Consider the following 19,326-nt stretch of genomic DNA (forward strand, 5'->3'; position numbering starts at 1 on the left):
CACTCTTTCCTAGGCCAGTGCTCCAGTGTAGGACTGAGGGAAGTTTTGCGCTATCAGAGATACAGCCATGAGGATGTTGAGCTCAGAATCATCTGCCATCATAGATCAATGTAAAAAATCCTGCAGCACTATTTCAAAGGTGAGCTGCAGAGATGTTAGACATAGTTTATTCCTCAATCCAAGTCACAGGAAATAGATTATCTGGGCAAGATTGTATTGCTGTTGGTGACAACGTGCTGAGCATCAAATGACAGCTGTGTTTCCTAAATTCCAACGGTGCCTGCATTCCAAAAGCATTTCATTTCCTGAAAAGTGCTTTAGGGTGCTCAATGCTTTTTGAGAAATGCCGTATAAATGAAAGTCTGAGGGTTGAATTGAGATGAGAGTTCCGAGGAAGGGTCATTGGACCCAAAATGTTAACTCTGCTTTCTCTCTAAAGATGCTGCCAGACCTGCTGAGCTTTACCAGAGAATTCTGGTTTTGCTTCTGATTTCCAGTTCTTTATAAAATGAAGGTCTTTCTTATCTGAAATGTAAACAGAAATACAAAAGCTGTTCCTCATTCCAAAATTATATACAAACTGTTCTAAACAGTAACAAAATTCTCAGTTAATTATTAAACGGTGGGAAATGCACTTTATGAAAGACTGCCAATAACTTTGGTATGTAGCAGTGTTTCATTTCAAATAGAGCTGAACAATTGTAACACAAACATTTACATTTATCATAGCGGTAAAACAGATATTTGTTTAATATCTGCATGATGTATGTTTCTTTAGTTGTCAATTCACAGTTTCACAGCAACAGCCACGTTTTTGAGTTTAATTTATCTATGGTTCACCTTAAGAAGTCAGTTAGCTCAGTTGGCTGGATGGCTGGTTTGTCATGCAGAGTGATGCTAACAGCATGCCCCACTGGCTAAGGGAGACTTTCCTTCTCAACTTCTCCCCTTGCCTGGCAGAGTGATGCCCCTCGGGATAAACAGCCAACAGTTGTCTCTTTAAAAGAAAGTGGTCCTCTGGGACAATGGGCACTTTACCTATTCACCTATAATAACTATGAAAGATTTAATTGAAGACAATTGGATTCATGCACTGTGCACATTTGTAAATATTTAACGTCCGATTTCAGAAAATGCACTGAAGCAAACACAGATTACACTCAGGAAAGTGATATGAAAGAATTTAGTTCTTAATATTTTATTCATGGTTGGAAGTCCTGTGAGAAACTTTTAAGACTTGCATTCAAACAAAAAGAATCTGGAAGATATATATTAATGATTCATCCTGTCAGTTGTAAAATAACTATTTCTTCCTAAAATAGTTTCAGTGTCACATAAAGCAAACTTTAAATAATCACATTGTCCTCAGTAAAGGGGTCCGTCATCAACGAGGGGGTATCTTTCTCAACGATGAGTGAGACTGTCATCAGTGAGGCAGTTCCTTCCTTGTCAGTGGGATAGTATTGAAATGCATAATGCTCACGATCCACGTCTCACTGACCAACTGGTTGATCAACTGGGGTCACATTGGAAGAGAGGAAAGCAAGTTTATATGGTGAATATTGGAAGTGAGGATGTGAGAGAAAGTAAGACTGGTTATATTTCTAACATGACTGTTTAACTATGATGGGACTAATCCAAAACTCTGTATAAACTGATGCAGAATCGTTCACTTGTTTTACTGGAACAGCCATCTTAATATTTTACCTTGTGCACAAACAGTGGACAACAACTTTTATACCACCGTACCTTTTGATATTGATCTTAGCTTTACTATTACTGTGTGCTATTTGTCCCAGGGAAATAGTAAAATCATTGTGTGTGCAGATATGTAATGGTGTCACTCAAGTTGATGAATATGTTTGTAAATAACTTAAAGTAGACAATGGACTTGAAGTCAAGAGGCTTTGTGGAAAGCTTTGCCATTGGAAAGTATCTCTTTAATTGCTGGTTATCGTTAAGTGTATCAAAAAGAGGTGTGCTCTGAGGGAAAATATAATGTAAGCTGTGGGCTTTTGCAAATAACAGCAGCAGTGTGGTCCAATTTAGAGGGAAACCAAAAATATGCGGAGGGATAATAACTCCAACAATTACAAATTAATTGCAGAATTTGTCGGAAGTGTTTGGTAGACTTAGCGACTGCAGATCTGTTGTATTGGATTTTCCATATGTGGTGGGAGTATAGTTGGCTACCTGATGATCTTAATGAAAGAACAGTAGGCTTAACAAATGATAGAGTGCTACCCAAAGCTATTTTTGCCTGCAGCTTTCCCCAGATGTTATCTCAGTTCTGCTAAATAGAGGACTTCTCTGCAACAAGCTGCTTTTGTTTCTAAGCTGCTCGACCTCTTCAGTCTGTGGGGACTTTCCAGAAAGCTGCCTTTATTAGTATCAATTCTGTCACTTTCATTTCAAGTCAGTTAGAAAGTGAATTTCTTTTGAGGAAAGTCACTGATGCCTTGATTTTGGCACAGCTTAAAGTTGCTGTGTTAATGGTGTGTGCTGCAGCTGAATTTCCATCTCTGAATCAAAGTCCTCACAATTAGCACAGAAATCCCTGTAGGACATGCAGGACTGAGGGAAGGTTACACTGTTGGGGGTGCCACCTTTCAAGTCAGATATTATGCTGAGGGTCAGTTGGTTATAAGAGATCCCATGGCACTTTGTTTTTGAAGAAGAGCAAGAGAATTCACCCTGATACCTTCACCAATATTTATCCCTCCGCCAACCTCAATAAAACGTATCTTTACTGTTTGTGGGAGTATATCCTGCATCATTGCAGTGACTAGAGTTAATGTAATTTGGCTGTGAAACACTTGTAGACGTCCTAAAATCACAAAATCGATTGTTAAAGTGTAAAGCTTTTTATCTTAGTGAAAGAATGCAATGAGTCCATCAGTCCTGACACCTTCAACCAACAGGATGAATGTTATCCACAGGATACCCTGCAAAGACAGTGAAAAACACTACATAGGGCAAACAAGAAGAAAACTGACCGTATAAGTGCACAAACATTAACTTGTCACTAACGGGCACGAGCAGCACTCTCTTCTTTCCACCCACACAGACAACAAAGAGCACAAATTCTACTGGGACAATATAACCATTCCACCACAGGCAAAACAAAGACAAGCAAGAGAATTCCTTAAAGCCTGGCACTTCAACCGGAACTCAATCAACAAACCACGTTGAACTGGACTCCATGTACAAGCCACTCAGATGCAGAACTGGACGTATCAAAAAAACAGACACATAAATACCACGTGGGACAGACCGCTGAAACCTTATCGAAGACGCAATGATGATGTTACCTAGCGAGGCAATGAAATATTTGCAGAAACCCACACCAGCTGGGCAAATTAATCTACAATCTCAGAGAGAAGATATATTTTGTATTAAATCTTTCTTCTTACAACTTTATTCTAATTGTGATGAAGGAACCTGTTGATTGGGGTGGTTCTGTTCCACGGAGTTGCCATATCTGTTATCGGTGAACAGCTGAATCACATATCCAGGAATGGTGGAGAATGCCAAGGTCTGCAAAGGTTGGCAATTTCACATCCGCCATGGTGAGGCAGTGAACACATGACCTAGACCATGTTCGGATCAGATAGCCAATTATTGAGCGGTCATCACACTCCCTCTAACAGCTGACTCAGGTCAGGGCAATGTTCTTTGATGTTGCTGTGCCTCCAAGAAGGGCTCCTGGTTGAAATGTAAGAAGTTGCACTTCGTTCTTGGTATGCTTTGAACTCTGGGAAATTGAACAAAACATTTCTGCTGATTATTTAATCATCTTTGAGAGAGTGATGGTTACACTTTTGACACACTGAGCTAGTTGGAGGGTGTATTAGAGGTAAGAGTGGAGTTAAACTAGATCATCCAGAAACCAGGTGCTTAGATCATTTCTATTTCTGTGGAAAATGCTAAGGTAAGTGGGAATGTTAGTTCATGGAGATCTCTGTAGGAGAAGCAGAAACCAAAATGACCTGTTTTACAGAACAGCCCCTATATAAAAATATTAGCAACAGGGTTTAATTTTTTTGTCACTTTAACATGAATAAGGACCATTGCAAATTAAACACGAATTAACAAGCAAATTATAGTTCAAGGTAAAAATGTAAATTTTACTTTAAATAGTTGATATAACACAGTGGTGTCTTACTTAACCATGAGCACCTGTATTGCTTCCCATAAACATGTGACACCACTTTGGTGGTTCCAAAATTCTCTAACTTCACTTCTCGTACATAGGATCTCTCCGTTTCCTCCTCAATTATTTCAACTCTCAAGTCATGTTCTCCAGCATCAAAATTCTATCTGGGATCCCCGAAGATCACCATCACACTGCTACACAACCTCTTTAGCTCAGTTCACAGCTCACTTGATGGCACAAATTCCCCAGAGAGTCTTTTATCTGATCCCTTTAATAACTGCTGTTAATGGTCTAATCTCTGGTAAAACTGGAGCAGTAAAATAGTTCTATACATAATCCCTGCTTAAACCCTGTCCTCCACTTTTTATTGTGTGTAACAGTAATACACTCATTTAGCTCCCTGTAAACATGCCTTCTGTGTTCCCCCCTCTGCTGCAAACTCTAAAGCAGCAGCTTTATTTGCCTGCCTTCCCATAGTCCATATGGCTTTTTCATCTTAATCTCCATCTTGTTGGCACTGTTCCAGGGTCACCGGTATTTCTTATTATTCAAGAAGATTACAATTGATCCTTTTACAGTTGATGCAAACTCTCAAATGTCTGTCTAAAGTATTTAAATTCAATTACAAATTCCACAGACCATTTCAAGAAAGTGCAATTTGTCCTTACCATGCTGCATCTGGGTCACCAAAATCGTCGTTATGTCTAGTGATGCATTCTGGGAGGCCATGGCATCCTGGAGCTCCTTGACTTATTGCAAAGGTTTCCAAATGGTCATCTTTGTAAGATACGCAGACATTTCTCACAAAGAGTGCAGGACAATTTGATCCCTCCTTCCTTTCTCTTGCACATACCAACGAAAATGAACCCATGTCGGTATTCTGACTTAGGAATCCTGTTGTCCAAGCATACTGCTAATCCATCTTGAGTCTCCCTTTTCTTGGCTCCTTCCTAATTCTCATTTAGTCTTTGCCCTTTGGCCCATCATCTACAAAATGGGCTCAGCTTCAACACTACAGTGACATACCAACCTGCCTTCTCCATCCCTTCTTTCAATTGCCTCAGTGTTGTCAGACTCTTAATGCAACACCTGAATGATGAATTGCAATTTGCTCCAGCTGGGAAGACTAAAGCCATTATTTTTCACCCTCACTGTCAATTTCCCTGTCCCCTCCATTCAACTATCCTGGGCTGAAACAGATGCTCCTGATATATGATATCAAAGTAATTCCTCAGCTGAGCTTCTATCAGTGCTTTTGGTAACATTCAGTGTCAATTTTTCACTTCCAATCTGTTCAATTTTTCCTGCTTGTTACAACCTCTGAGTTCTAGTCTCATTCTATTAAATCTTTTTTGTACTATCTCAAATATGGGGACCAGGACTACTCTCTAATCTAACCAAGGTTGTATGGAATGGAACATAAATGATCTTCAATTCTTTTCAATTCTGTTTTCTCAAGAAATTAACCTAATTGCTTTATTACTTCCTATTAAATGAATAGCCTACTTTTTATCTTGAGTGATTTATGTACCTCACCTCCATCTGTGTAAAATGCTTATTCTCCAATGAGTATGTGCTGCCTCATTCTTTCCAATAAAATATTCTGCTTCACATTTATCCAAATGGGTGAAAACAGTAGTATAATAATCCAGAAGTTCAGAAACATGTACAGGGCACATGAATTCAAATTTTAGCCTCGCAACTGGTAGAATTTAATTCAATTAAGAAAGTCGCAAATATAAACCAAGTGTCAGTAATGGTGATTATGACAATTCTTGTAAAGTTGTATAAGTATGGCCTTAGGGAAAGAAACCTGTCATCCTTACCTGTTCTGGCCTACATGTGACTCCAGACCCATAGTAATGTTGTTGACTCTTAGCTGGAATGGCACAGGAGACACTCAGTTCAACTGCAATTCAAGGGGGGCAACAAAAGCTAGCTCTTGTTTGGAGCATCTGGTTCAGCCCAAGATATTTGGGTGGAGGGGACGGTGAAATTGACGATGAGGGTGAAAGCTGATGGCTTCAGCCTTCCCAGCGCGTAGCTGGAGCAAATTGCGATTCATTAATGGGATGTAGCATTAGGGGTCCGACACACAGAGGCAATGGAAAGAAGGCAGGTTGGTATGTCACTGCTGGATCTCATCCCATGAAAGAATAAGATATTATGTTTATTTCCCAATTGTATGTCTATTCTGGAAGTTGAATGACTTTTCCCTGAATTTTGTCGCAGTGCCCCTCTGTATGAACTGCAACAGATTAGTCATCCATATTTAAGATCACTGAGTTACCATTGTTTATACAAATAATAAACAATTGTGGAGCCAGCACTGACCTGTTTGGAATACAGCTTCCCACCATTTGGCAATCTGAGTAATGACCAGTTAACCCAACTCTCTGTTTTGTAATCAGCTTGCTATCTGTTCTACTGCTTGTTTCTGACTGCACATGATCTGAATCATGAGTATATTATGTGAAACTTTTCTGAAATGTTAAGTAGACTACTTCTACCAAGTGTGGTGCTCATAAAGCACAGCAGGTCAGGCAGCATCTGAGGAGTAGGAGAATTGATGTTACGGGCATAAACGCTTATGCCCGAAACGTCGATTCTCCTGCTCCTCAGATGCTGCCTGACCTGCTGTGCTTTTCCACCTCCACACTTTTTGACTCTGATCTCCAGCATCTGCAGTCCTCACTTTGTCCTACTTCTCCCACAATATCGTAAATATCCATTCCACTACCTCTTAGAAACTCAATAAGGTTAGTCAACCTTGACCTTTCCTTTTTAAATCTGTGCTAATTGGCCTTTATTGAAATTTCAGCTTTTAGATTTTTTTTTGTTAAATCATAGAGATTATATATTGTTATAATTTCATGCTTACTTTTATTAGACCTTTAGGAAAAGTTCTGTAATTGTTTCGGGAATATTAGGTGCTGTCATCAACTGCAAAAGCATTGAACAAAAAAGATAGACAGGTTATTTTAATGTATATGGAAAGGAATGACATGTGAAGGAATTTAGTGTAGAAATTGTAGACATAAAAAGTAACTAAGTGGAAAAATACGCCACCTAGTGTAGTTAGTGCAGCCAAAACACTGCAGGATTTGCCGCAGGCTGCAGTAAGATGTTAAGAAGAGAGGTTTAGACTGAATTAGCAGAGCATCCACGGACTGCAAACTGTATGTTTACAGGCGTGAGACAAATATAAGATTGGATCATCATCTTTGACACGATCCTGACAAGAACGATTCGCAATTCTTCTTGAGTTTCAAACAAAAAGAAATTACATGATTTTATGAATAAAAACTGACTCTTCACGTGAAGTAGAAAAGTAATTGGAGTAGTGATAAAACATTTGAAAGGAATACAGAAAATCTAGCCGACAATAGTTGGAAAGTTGGTGTAACATCATATTGTAGGTTGCAGACTGAGTTTTAAAAAAACAAAGGAGTAATAAGAAATGTAAAAAAAGGAACATGATAACCACTTGCAGGAAACATCAAATTTGACAACAAATGTTTGTCTAAACAGATCAATAGAAAGAACAAGGATCTATTAAAGACTAAACTATGTGAGACTACTTTCTGAAATAGAGAAACGACAGACTTGCTCTTGCAATGATTGAAAAAGGCAAAATACCCAACAATATAAGGGGAGGTACTTTGTTTATTTATAATATCTTTCGTTTTGTAAAATAGAAATGGCAAGGATAAAATGACTTGAAATAAACAAACCAATGTGCAGAAATTGATGACTTCCATGCAGCATTTTAGAAGATAAAGTGAAGAAATTAAGGTACATACTCACAGTCCCCCACAAAGTGCTGCTGTTTCAGAAATTGTACCTTAGAATTTTAGATAATTAAAGATGTCAAAACATAGGAAGGAAAGGAGAGAGAACCCAGTTCATTGCAAGCAGCCAGTTTGACTTTAGCTGTTGGATGTCACTGGGATTTATCGTCATTGACAGATGGCCTGAGCACATGGATGACTCAGTCAGCTGATCACGTACTGATAATGTGGATTTGTGAAGGATAGCTAAAAGCTGGCTAATCTATCAGATTTATATGTTAAAGAAGCTGCTCCGTGAAGAACATAGCACCTTCTATAGACTTGTCTCTATAGACTGCGAGAAGGTATTTGATAAGGTTACCTCAATTCCCAGAAACAGTGGCCTTAGTTCATCAGATTAGTATAAAGCTCTTGCTGTCAACCTCCTCCTCTCTGCTTGTCCTCCCACCATCTATTTATCCCCTCACCCTCCATCGCTTCCTACTTGGTTCTTCCCCACCCCCCAACTGGCCTAAGATCACTTTAAAAATAGAACTCAGGAGCACCATGAAAACATTTGTAAGTGATTGAGCAGTTCATACATCTGTCAAAATGAGCCATCACTTAAATAGGCACTTTGCAAAAAAAAAACTTTATCTCCTTTCGATACTTATAAATCTGTCAAAATGAACAAACATTCACTTGAGTTGATGATGGAAAAACTATTATCTTCCACAGAAGCCCAGGCATTTGTTAAAATATCAAATTATTACTCTCCAGAACCAAATGTACATCACCGAAACCATTTGCGACTGAGAAAGCAGCTGAAGTTCAGCCATCTGTTAAAACCTCTGAAGAGTCAACATATAGTTGTGCTCTTCAAGAATAAATGAAAGCATTGGAAGATTTTTAATCAATGAGCTCCACCTCTCATACTTTCCATAAAATAGCATTTTATGGAATGGAGAGTCTATTTTAGACCGAGAGGGTGGTTAAGAAGGTGTTTAGCATACTCGCATTCATGGCTCAGACCTTTGAGTGTAGGAGTCAGGACGTCATGTTGAGGTTGTACAGGACGTTGGTGAAGCCTCGTCTGGAGTACCGTGCAGTTCCTGTCATCCTACTGTAGGAATGATATTATTTAATTGAGAGGGTTCAGTAAAGATTTACCAGGATGTTGCTGTGAATGGAGGGTTTGCATTATAAAAATAGGTTGGGGCTTTTTTTTGTTCACTGGAGTGTAGGAGGTTGGAGGGATGACCTTACAGAAGTTTATATAATCATGAGGGGCACAGATAAGGTGAATAGCAAAGATCTTTTCCCCAGGGCAGGGGAGTTAAAAACAAGGGAGCATACTTTTAAGGTGAGAGGAGCAAGTTTTAAAAAGGGTATAAGGAGCAACTTTGCAGGTACAGTTACAATGTTTAAAAGACATTTGAATAAGTATACGCATAGGAAAGGTTTGGAGGCATATGGGCCAAATGCAAACAGGTGGGACTAGTTTAGTTTGGGAACAGGATTGGACTGAAGGGTCTGTTTCCATGCTGTATGACTCTGTCTCTAATGCATCTGAAAACATTTCCAGTTTTATGGTGGTATTCTTCCTTTTGACCACTAGTTGGCAGGATAAACATAGCTTGAAAGCTTTTGTTTTTCAGTTTCCAGAGATCCTGGTGAAAGTTAACTGTGTGAAACAGTTTCTCCTAAAGTTATGAGATAGCTTAGAACTCTTAGAAAACAGGTTCCCTCAATGTAAGCGTTTTGGTTTGACGTTCCAAACCAGGCGTGTCTAGTTATAATTCTGAAGGGGTGACTTGAATTTGAGAAATGCTAAGTTCAGTTGTGTGACTAATTAAGGAAGAGGCTACCAAGCTCTCGAGACAGAAACCGTCAAGTTAAACCTGGAGATATTATAGTGAAGGAGTGGTGTTTGATTACAGTGAAGTGATGGTAGAAGGATAGATGGAAGTGTGTTCTTATTGTCCATTTTGAAATTTCTTCAAATGATCTTTTCTATAAATAGCCTGGTTTATTCTATTTTGTCTTCACTTCTTCTGTTTAACGTACTTCTGTTTTATTGTTAAAACTAACACCATGTGGTTGTGTTTCAGTGAAAGACTACCTCAGTAAATAAAATAAAGTATGATTTATCAAGCTAAAGTTTGGCCTGAGGCCTGACTTGTCCAGTAATAACATCGACAGGAATTATAGCATAATTTAAAATGATAAGAACTGCAGCCAGCAAACACGTCATTTCTACTTCTTATGTTTTAATAATGCATATGACACCGCACCTTCCAACATGAATGTAGAATCAACAATGTGTAACAACTACAAAAATGGCAGGAGAAACTCAGCAGGTCTGGCAGCATCTGTGGAGAGAAAGCAGAGTTAACGTTTTGGGTTCAGTGGCCCTTCTTCAGATTGATATGCACATGTACATTGTTTCAGAGGGTCTTTTTGACGTGTCGTTTTAATAGCCACTCCGCGTAAGCTATACAGAAATGCAACTTGTTTATAAAATATATTTAGTCCATATTACTTAAAGCAGTTTGTTATACTATTGTGATGAATGTCATTCTCATTGGTATCTGTGAACTGATCTGTGTCATTTTCCCAAACAATGACAGAAATACGGGCCTTTCAAGTCCCTGTCTTGTGAAACAGTTCATTCAAAGCCCCGAAACAATTATCTGATTAAATGTGATTATCGCCAAGACAACCCACTGACTGTGGTTTAAACAGTTATTACCTCATTTTCCATCTTTAGTGTTCTTCTGTTAAAATACAAACTGGATTATATCCTTGAGGCCTACGAGATTCCACAAAGTGAAAAAAGATCAAGTTAACACAGAGCAAAGTGTCACATTTTTGATTGGTTCAAGAAACTAGCATTGATGTTTTCTTTCATAAATCTCAAACACTAGTGTAATTTTTAATGAATCTGACTGCCGTTCAGCGAGGTAGTGACAGATTACTGATTATTCATGCCAGTTCTCAAGCAGCAGCTAATTTATATGGAAAGCCAGTTCAATGGAAATATGTTCCAACCATAAGTCAAAGCTCACTAAATATTAATAGTGGCGGAACACTGAATGTATAGATCAAATTGTCATGATTTGGAGATGCCAGTGTTGGACTGTGGTGTACAAAGTTAAAAATCACACAACACCAGGTTATAGTCCAACAGGTTTAATTGGAAGCACTAGCTTTTGGAGTGACGCTCCACTATCACCCGATGAAGGAGCGTCACTCCGAAAGCTAGTGTGCTTCCAATTAAATCTGTTGGACTATAACCTGGTGTTGTGTGATCTTTAACTTAGATCAAATTGTGTAAGCCTTGACATAGAAACTTGTTAAATTGGAGTATGCAAGCTGTCGGAGATTGCTCACAGCTCACATACTCTCTTATATTTAAGATGCTAAACACCATATTGGCAAAAAAACTGTTTTCACTGGATAGTTGGCTTTACCTTTAAAATCACAGCCATTTCAGAATCTTAAGGCTATTACATGGAGTAACTAGGGAGATGTGAGTACTGAAGATGCTGGAGATCAGAGTCAAGATTAAATTGTGCTGGAAAAGCACAGCAGATCAGGCAGCATCTTAGGAGCAGGAAAATCGACGTTTCAGGCAAAAGCCCTTCATCAGGAAGAAGGGCTTTTGTCCGCAAAGTCCATTTTTCCTGCTCCCCAGATGCTGCCTGGCCTGCTGTGCGTTTCCAGCACCACTCTACTCGTAACTAGGGAGACACTGTTCCCATCGGTTGAAGAGTCAAGAACCAGAGGGGACTGCTTTCAGGTGACTGGCAGAAGAAGAGGCATTGACATGAAAGAAAATCCTTTAATGCAGCGAATGGGGAAGATCTGTGCAGTCTTTGGCTCTCATTGCCTGAGCTCCCTGATTGGGATTGTTGACCTGGGCCAATCAGGGAGCCCTGGCTGACAGCTATATACAGGGGATTCTCCTGACTTCAGGGACTGACTCTGAGCTGGCAGGTCACAGCCAGTGTACTGCACAGGTGTAAATACAGGGTGACTTGGTGACCGGGTACCAGCCTCTGTGTAGTTACTTCAATCTGAAATGCCTTTCCTGAGAAGGAGGCAGATTCAGTCAAAACCTTTGAGAGAATTAGGTAATTATCGAAAAAGTTTTGTTTTAAAACAAGAAGGGAAGATGGCAGGAGGGTGATGTTGGAAGGTAGCCCTTACCGAGAACCAGCATGGGAATGATAGGTTGAATGGCCTTTGTCAATGCTGAAACCATTTGATGATCTGGGGCCAGAAACACAGTGATACCTCACCCTCCCAAAAAATATACGCTATTTGTTGCAGTGAGAACACTTCAAAAGTACTGTATTGATTGTAAAATGTTTTCAGATATCCTGAAGATCTAAATGGCATTTGATGAACACATTAGTCCTTTATTGTCAATTAATGACATTCAAGGTGCAACTTTTCTTGCATTGATCAATTGTATGTCAAGTACCTTTCTGAGTGTTGACAAAGTGCCTTGTATCATTCTCCACTGACTGTGTTACAGTTTTGTTAGTGAGAGATCCTGGAAATATACACAGTGTGAAGTAGCGGGGTAGGGGTGCGGAAAGCAGAAACAGACAAGGAAATTATTTCCAAAAATACTTTAGATATACGAAATGCAGCACGGGTGTTGGGATTGGTCAAAACTTTAAAAGGAATGGGTGAGACGGACTTCAGACTCCCATTGAAACTTTCTGCCCACAGTCGGGTTAATAAGAGGAAAACGCTGGAGGTGGGGATGAAAAATGTATAATATCAGTTACGTCTCTGTGAATGTATGTTGAACAGACTGGAGATGGACAGCTGCGGAAAATTGTGGAGACTGATTTGCCTGAATAGTCCATTGACAAATGGTAAGGCAGTTTGAAGCAACTGTGAAAGGAGCCCAAGGGAGACAAACTGTTGGAACATAAATTCAAACTGTGGTTTATCCCAGGTCACTAACATTTAATGCAATGGAGACTGCAACACCTAAGGCTTGTCTATTAGGGGGTTATACAAGGAGAGGCAATATGAACAAAATGGTGCAAATTTAAAGGAGACACAAAAACAGAGAAATCCTGAGGTTTTAGTGCAGAAATTGTTGAAGGACACTGGACAAAGTTCGAAAGCTTATTTTTTTGGAAAGTACGTGAGATCTGTGACGCTGTAGAGAGAGGCACAGGGTAAAGATGCATGGATATTGCACGAAACCTGTTCAAAACACTGATTAGGTTTCAGCTAGAGTGTTGTGGCTATGTCTGAGTACGGGTACACCATCCTTTATCCAAAATCCTTGGGGCCAGTTGTTTTTCAGAATTCTGATTTTTTTGGACTTCGGAATAAATGACATTTTTCACAGTGAAATCAAATAAATATTACCGAACAGCAGTGACGGAGAAATTTGCCCAATAAAGTATTGACCACACAAACCAGATCAGGTGAAATTGACATGCTGTTTATTACAAGCGACGTCACTGGAAGAGAAACAGACTAGGCTGACACAGAACGGACCGTCTGTACAGGTAGGTCAGAATTTCTCTTCCCAGAGCTGAGGACGAGACCAGTTTTTATAATCATGCTGAACAATAAGGCTAATTAGAAATGGGGAAAATACAATGTATCTGGAAATGGAGTAATTGAGTTACAATAATGCTAATTGGAAAATGGTTATCAGAGGAATGTCCTAATTCTCTACACAAAGCAACATCCTGACAGTATCGATGGCTCCGGAACTCCCATTCCTCTTCGCAGGTAGGTGCTAATGTCTCCTCTGAAGCGGTGAGGTGCTTTCATTGTCTTGCCCTTGGAGCAATGCTCTTGCTGGTGCCTCTCTGTCTGACCAGTGTTTTGTGTGGCTTTGGTATTGCTGGATTGTGAAACTGCCCTCGGGGCTTCGGGATAGCTGTGGTGCTCTGTCATTGTTAATGGGAGCTTAAAGTGTATTCCCTTGTCTGTGTGTACTGTGTAGTTTTGCTTGTCAGCCTGCTTGGTCCCTTGCTGAGGCATTCTGGGTGTTTTAGTACATTTTGGCCAATTTTGCTTTTGTGGGCCTTTTTACGGGTTGGCAGGGTGGCAAATCTTTTCCCAGAAGCAGGCACTGAGACACCATTGACACCTGCCAATGCTGGGACATGCCGCCATGTCACATCTGAGTGACATGGTTCGAGTGGGTGTGGAGTTGGGTCACCTGCTCGCATGCCAAAATGGCACTCCACACTCCATGAAAAAAATTTCGGATTTCAGAGCTTTTTGGATTTTGGAATTCTGGATAAATGATTGTGTACCTGTACTACATTTCAGGAAGGATACCAAGACTTTAATGACTGTGTGCACATCTACTAGAATTGTAGAGATGAGGGACTTTGGCTGCACAAAAACCTGGGAATGTTTACCTGTGAGCAAAGAAGGTTACGGGAAGATTTAATAGAGGCGTTCAAACTCATGAAAAGTTTTTGATCGAGTAAATAAGGAGGAACCAATTCATTGGAGCAAGGAGTCAGTTAGCACAGGACAAAGATTAAAGGGAAATAGCCATAGAATCTGAGATATGAAGAGGAAGACTTTTATCTGTAATGAACTGCTAAGGTCTGGATTGTATGGCCTGAAAAGGTATTAGAAACAGATTCAATAGCAACCTTCGTAAGAGACTACTTACAAGGAGGAAGCCTTGCAGGGCAAAGGGAAAAGAGCATGGAATTGAAGGTAGTGTTACAATTCCCGTGGAGAGCAACAGCTTCCAAAAACAGCCGGTGACTGGCTCAAAAGATTGCACAAGATTTCCCATTTTAAGACTTGACTGTAACAAACAACCTGAAATCAACACCAAGTAAACATTAGTTGGTGGGAATAACATATACTACATTGCAGAAAAGGTATTTTTAATGGATTTCTCAACATAACTGAGAATAACACTCCACACCAAATTGATACTTTGTGCAGAAATGTAGCCTTCTTTTGAAAAGTTCCAAGTTCCTCTAGCCCTTACAGGATGAATCTTCCTGTAATTTGGATAAGGTTCTGTTCACTCAGCATTCTGAGCATTTTTAAATGAACTTTCAGTGGTAAAGTATCCTCTGTTGATGTAGTGATTTGGAACTCTGCATAATCTCAGTTTCCTCAAACATGTGTTACATCCTCAATGTCCCTTTGCTTGGTGATTAATCTAGCGTCTTTTCAGTCTGGAATATCAGTGCCTGTTGTGTGTCTTCTTTCCTGAAATCCCTTGGTTTGGGAAACAGTGAGGCCAGGTACCAAGGTGTTAACACTTGCATCTGACTTTGGAGAAATTTCAACACGAATTTGTCTCTCTAGCGAGCAGGTCGCATAGACTGGTCTCAGAGCAGATCCAGGATTAAGCATTAAAGAATACGGTTTAAAACATGACCATCTTACAAAGCCCAGCATTTGCAATGAGAATTTAAACACATTTTTGGATGAGTTGACGTGAGGACTGCAAGACTTTACAATACGTAACGAGCACAGATTCAAATCAGGTCAACTTTTTTCACATATTTTCTCATTGTACTTTGTTACTTTATATAACTTGTTTTGTCTATTAATAACTGTTCAATTTATAACGTAGTTTATTTGCAGTTGATCAACACAAAATCTACAAATTGGGCTGAAACAGTGGAGTCGTGACATATTAAATTCTTAATTGCTGCAGTCATTGTTTGGATCAGGAGAGTCCTTTGTTGGTTAATTGTCACAACTTTGAAATTTGTTCACCTGGAGAAGATTCTGTTGTAGTGAAATACAAACGAGCAGCATTCCCGACCGCAGCTCAGTGACATGAACTGGGAGGAAAGGCTGTGTATTCCTTTCTTTAATTGGAAGCCCTAACTTTCAAATGGGCTGTCTCCTTTAAAAGGTAAAGATTGTAATCTTTCAACTGTTTCCTGTAATTTGATGGGAATGAAAGCTTTCAAAATATAATGAAGAGAGACCGGATATGAGGGGACTGAAATCATACATTTCCCATCATCTGTGAGATCCATTGTAAAGCAGCAGAGCTCAGTGAAATGTCTCAAACCACTTTACACAATGAGCGGCATTTGGAATGAAATGCCGGCAGGAAACTTTAGCAAATGCAGCAATTATTCAGCACCTGAATCATCTCTCCACAGCAATGGAATGAGTGGTTGGTTAATTTGTTTGTTTTTACAATGATGTTTAATGACAGGACTCCCTGTAGATCTTTCATTAGTGCCAAGGGATTGTTAATTTTCTCTTGATTGGACTAATCGTTATGGCATCAGAGCAACACTCACTGAGTATTGAGTACCGAGTGAGATTAAAAGTGCAATTTTAACATGATCAGCTGAGTGAAAACTTATTAGAATGGGAGCTGGTCTTGTTTTTACAGCTTATTTCTATGCTGTTGGTTTGATAACACTTTTATTTTGATGGTCGTAGTGTGAGCATCTAACCCAAATAGTCTTTGCTGAGTTTGGCCAAGTCTTGATGGACGAACTTTATGACTTAAAAGATACTCATCCAGCGAAATAACCAATCTTACACATTTTCCTTCTGTATGGAAAATACAAACTACACTGGTTTGCACCGATCTCTGTCAGCATTATGAAGGAGAGTGAAGACCTTTGAGTCTTCAGTCACACACACCTCTCTTATAAAGTGAGTTGTTTCCTAACTGTCCCCTTTATCATTGATGGTGTTTGTTCCCAGTGTCCTATCTCTAAGCCAGGAGACCCAGGTTCAAGTCCCATCTACTCCAAAGGTGGGTGATGACAACTCTGAACAGACTGTTTGGAAAGAACCTATTCCACTGTGGTTAAAATCTGGAATGCACTCACTGTGTACGGGGAAGCGGATACAATTGGTGGCTTTCAAAGAGGCTAAGCACGTGGAGAGAAAGATGTTGCAAAGCTACAGGGTAAAGGCACGAGAGTGGGACAAACTGTGTTCTGTGACACCTTCATCTTATTGAGGGGATTTGATAGAGTAGCAGCTGAAAGGCCGCTTCTTGCTGTAGGAGAGTGGAGAATTAGGGAATTCAATTTAAAAAGAAGTTGTCCCATTGAAGTCAGAGATGAGAGGAATTTTCCCCTCAAAGGCCATGACTTGTTGGAAGTCTCTGCCTGGAGATTGGCGGGGAAAGGACTATTCACTATTTTTAAGGTGGAGCTGGATACCGTTTGACACAGTTTCTTGACTAAAAAGTATCAGAGGAAAGTGGGGTTGAGGCAAGAACCAGATCAACTAATATCTTAATAAATGGTGGGACAGGCAAGAGGGGCTAACTGGTGTACCCTTGTTTTTAATTTGTGTGTTTGCAGAGATCTATGCATTATAATGGGCTGCTCTGTCACAGTAGATATACATCGTACTATGATATTAATTAGTCTCTTTTTGATAAAATAATGAATCATTTATTCAGCTGATGTAACGTGAGATTTGAACACTGCGAAGGCCTAAAGATCATAAAGCAGGGATTCTTCATTCTGTTGGTCCTAGATCATGATGAACAGGAAGGGAAATTAAGGATAAACAAAGTATTTGCAGTCCCTACATGGAACAAAGCCTATGATCGACTCTGGGCTCTGAGGAATTTCTGTCTCTAACTGCTCCCCAACAATCCTCCTTCCAGAAAAGACATAGAACATGGAAAAGTACAGCACTAAACAGGCCCTTCGGCCCACAATGTTGTGCTGAGGATTATTCCGAATCTAAAATAAAATAACCTAACCTACACACCCCTCAACTCACTGTTATCCATGTGCATGTCCAGCAGTCGCTTAAATATCCCCAATGACTCTGCTTCCACCACCACAGCTGGCAACGCATTCCATGCATTCACCACTCTCTGCGTAAAGAACCTACCTCTGATGTCTCCTTTATACCTTCCTCCTGATATCTTCAAACTATGACCTCTCATGGCAGTCAATCCTGCCCTGGGGAAAAGTCTCTGGCTAATGGCTCTGTCTATTCCTCTCATTACCTTGTACACCTCGATCAGGTAAGTCCAAGCTTAGTCAGCCTCTCTTCGTAAGGCAAGCCCTCCACTCCAGGCTGCATCCTGGCTATCCTTCTTTGCATCCTCTCCAAAGCCTCCGTATCTTTCCTATAATAAGGCAACCAGAACTGGACACAATACTCCAAATGTGGTCCCACCAGGGTCTTATAGAGCTGCAGCAAAACCTCGCGGCTCTTAAGCTCGATCTCCCTGTTAATGAAAGCCAAAACACCACATGCTTTCTTAACAACCCTATAAAGACATGCTTTATTTCAGCAAGAGTCCATTCGCCTGCTCCTGCTGCCCAGCCTCACCGTTACTGCCTCCTGCTGGTGGTGTGAATGAACTGCTCCAGTCCCTTGTTTAGTGCCCTCCATCAATGTCACCACCTGCTGCTGGACGTCCCCTGACCTTAACAAACACTTCTTCAAAATGATGGAACGTTTTCCTGCTTTAACTCACCCATTACCTGGGAATGAACTCCTTAACTATTTTATTCCTAACCAGAGATGCAAGGCAACAAGTTATTTAGAAGCAAAAAGAAATCAAAACCATTAATTGTCTGAGAATATGTGAAATCCTGCATATCGATCGATAGTGTATTGTGAGGGGGCTTCATAAGTAGAGGAAAAATGGGACTGGCCACTGAGAGAAGTTGCCTATTTCTGACTACTTCTGTCAGAGATTGCTTCTGATTTCAAGCTCAGTAAAGCCCTCCTGACCTTCCGTTGGGGGTAGGAAGGAAGATTTACCTTCTCTCCTGCCACACAATGAAAGTTAAGGTTACTGTTAACCTGTGATTCACAGCACCCCATTCCCAATGGCTAACCCCAGTGGCTCTTCCTATTAAACCCACTTAAAACCCCCACACCATCTTCCCCAATTGGTGTGCGTCCTCAACATTGATTATATTAAATAGATATTTAAATTCCTCCTTTGCTAAAGTGGCGTCTGGGTTTGACGTGCAGAAAGGAACAGCTGTAAATCTAAAGAGAGCTCCATCCAATATTGTATACGTTTGCCTTGCCTCATGAAGTAATATAAAGAAAATTAGAATTAGAGAGAACAGATCAGAAAAAAACCACAAATCAAAGGTGAACCAGGAAACTGCGTGACTGACCAGATTTCACCTGAGTAGAATGATACCAGTTTCAGTCCCCAGGCGAAGCTGAACAGGAGATTGTAAAGGAGCAGTGACCAGGACGAGGGGCCACCTGGATTACAGAAAGAAGACGTCAGCCATTTGGGGTGAAGTACCAGACGGTGACAATGACCTGCAGGAGACACAAGCGGCCTAAAGGTATCTGGGAGAAAGTGAGGACTGCAGATGCTGGAGATCAGCGTTGAAGAGTGTAATGCTGGAAAAGCACAGCAGGTCAGGCAGCATCCAAGGGGCAGGAGAAACG

The 19,326-nt window shown here is 40.3% G+C and overlaps 1 protein-coding gene and 1 long non-coding RNA gene across 8 annotated transcripts in view; one reads left to right on the forward strand and one right to left on the reverse strand.

The window, feature by feature from the left end:
* LOC140469439 (ras-specific guanine nucleotide-releasing factor RalGPS1-like) overlaps nt 1-19,326 on the forward strand; it is a 956,086-nt gene that overhangs the window by 717,638 nt on the left and 219,122 nt on the right. The window lies entirely within an intron of this gene.
* LOC140469442 (uncharacterized) lies at nt 2,846-8,086 on the reverse strand. Of its 2 annotated transcripts, none has more exons than XR_011956111.1 (3): nt 7,964-8,086; nt 7,038-7,099; nt 2,846-3,754 (listed from the first exon to the last, which is right to left on the reverse strand). It is a non-coding gene; the product is annotated as an uncharacterized lncRNA (long non-coding RNA). The 2 variants fall into 2 exon arrangements; XR_011956110.1 differs by having other exon boundaries at nt 7,960-8,086.

Source organism: Chiloscyllium punctatum, chromosome 49 (genome assembly GCF_047496795.1).
Source record: "Chiloscyllium punctatum isolate Juve2018m chromosome 49, sChiPun1.3, whole genome shotgun sequence".
Classification (NCBI taxonomy): domain Eukaryota; kingdom Metazoa; phylum Chordata; class Chondrichthyes; order Orectolobiformes; family Hemiscylliidae; genus Chiloscyllium; species Chiloscyllium punctatum.